The following is a 1926-nucleotide window of genomic DNA, read 5'->3' as shown; positions in this document are numbered from 1 at the left end:
ATTGTACTGAAGTAGAGTATTGATTCAACATGTTTGGTGTTGTATAAGTCTTTATGAACTGGTTCCAGATCCTAGAATTTGTGATTCAAAAATTCGATATAGCTACCTGTACACTAAGTGCATTGACAATGAACATAAAGATATACATGTGAACCCCTTAGGGTTAGGGTTTGCCCCTATGCCCTATGTGGATAGTGTGATTTACACTATCTTTAACATATCACCACAAGCTACACATTTTACTAGGGGCCCATGCATTTGGGAAAAAAAGGGGCCAAAATTTGCTGCCATATCATGTTTTTTTCACAATTCGCCACATCATCAATCAATATTCATATCAATATGTATTAGTACTAATAACTTATTCGTATGAATAAAGCTATTAGTATGAATAATTTCTCCTATATAGGCCAACAATTGTTTGCACATTGCTCATCTCACACTTGGTTTTCTAGCTGGGCAATAGAGATCAAAGAAGGAAAAGAAAACAAGGCCGGCCTCATAGATTTCTCAAGAAATCTCTATCTAAAATAAGATGGAATTTGCGTTTTTGTTTGTGTGAGTTCTTAGGAGTTTTTTTAAAGCTCTTACGATCTCTTGTGTAAATTGTCTTCATGTTTTTGTTTGTTAGAGTTCTTAGGATCTCTTTTTTGAGTTCATAAGATCTCTTGTGTAAAATTTTTTAATCTTTAAGTTTATTAGAGTTCTTAGATCCTCTTGTGTACATTATTTTTGTGCTTTTGTTGGCTAGAGTCCTTAGGATCTCTTGTTTTTGAATTTTTAAGATCTCTTATGTAAATTGATTTTGTATTTTTGTTTGTTAAATTTGTTAGAATCTCTTGTTGAAACTATTTTTGTGCTTTTGTCTATTAGAGTTCTTAGGATCTCTTGTTTGAGATCTTCGTCTCTTATATAAATTGTAAATTCTATATTTATTTATATTAGTTAAAGTTATTTATGTGAAATCATGTGATTGTTTATGTTACATTCTTCCACAAAAGAAATGTTCTTTCTTTTGTGAAAAAATATATAAGTAAATTGTTTGTGTTGTAATTGTAATTCTCTTATGTGAATCATTAGTACTTTATTTTTTAGATGAAAAAAGTTTTTGTGAAATGAAGCTATTTCTTATGTGAGTAAATAAAAATTTATTCTTATGTAAATAATTTTTTTATGAATAAATTCTATGAAATAAAGTTATAAACCATTAATGTCGATAACGTGGTAGTACATCAATTGTATAAGTCTATAAGTAACACCTTAGTAAATATATTATTAGATAAATAATATAGTAATTGTAATATAAAATATATTATTATAAAACTCAAATATTTTATTAAAGTAAAATAACTTCATTGAATAGATCATAAAAAGTTACACCCTTTTTCTTTTTACAGCTCCTTAATTTGAGTTCTAGATCACATGTTATGTCATGTTAGATATGCTCAATGCCCCACCCTCTTGGTAACCACCAGTGGTCCAAGGTGCTCAGGTTGTAAGGCCCCCATATGAGGAGAAGCCATGTGTGAGCCCAAGACACTGGATGGATCCTGACATGCATGTTAGATGAGGTATCAATGAGATCGTTGATGGTAGAAAGGTGATTGTGTGGGAGCCCCTTACTCTTGCTGGGGTTTGGGGGCCAGCTCGTCCCCCAATTAGGGGTTCCTAGGGGAACTAATAGCCCCCCTGGTGGGGGTTCGGGGGTGAGAGCCCCCGAGGCAACGGTATAGGAAATATTCCTTGAATATTCCATGGACGACTAGTCAGTTCCACTGACTAGGTTGACTGGTCAACTTCACCGACTAGGTTGACTAGTTGATTCCACTGACTACGTTGATCTGACTATTGCCCTCATAGTTATAAAGAGGCGACCTGCCCAATCCATTGTACCAGACTAGATCTTCCAGCAGAGATCTTCCAACT

This window comes from Dipteris shenzhenensis, chromosome 30 (assembly GCF_047967505.1).
Source record: "Dipteris shenzhenensis isolate YYH24624 ecotype China chromosome 30, Dip_SZ_1.0, whole genome shotgun sequence".
In the NCBI taxonomy this organism is placed as follows: domain Eukaryota; kingdom Viridiplantae; phylum Streptophyta; class Polypodiopsida; order Gleicheniales; family Dipteridaceae; genus Dipteris; species Dipteris shenzhenensis.
This window is presented reverse-complemented; position numbering follows the sequence as displayed.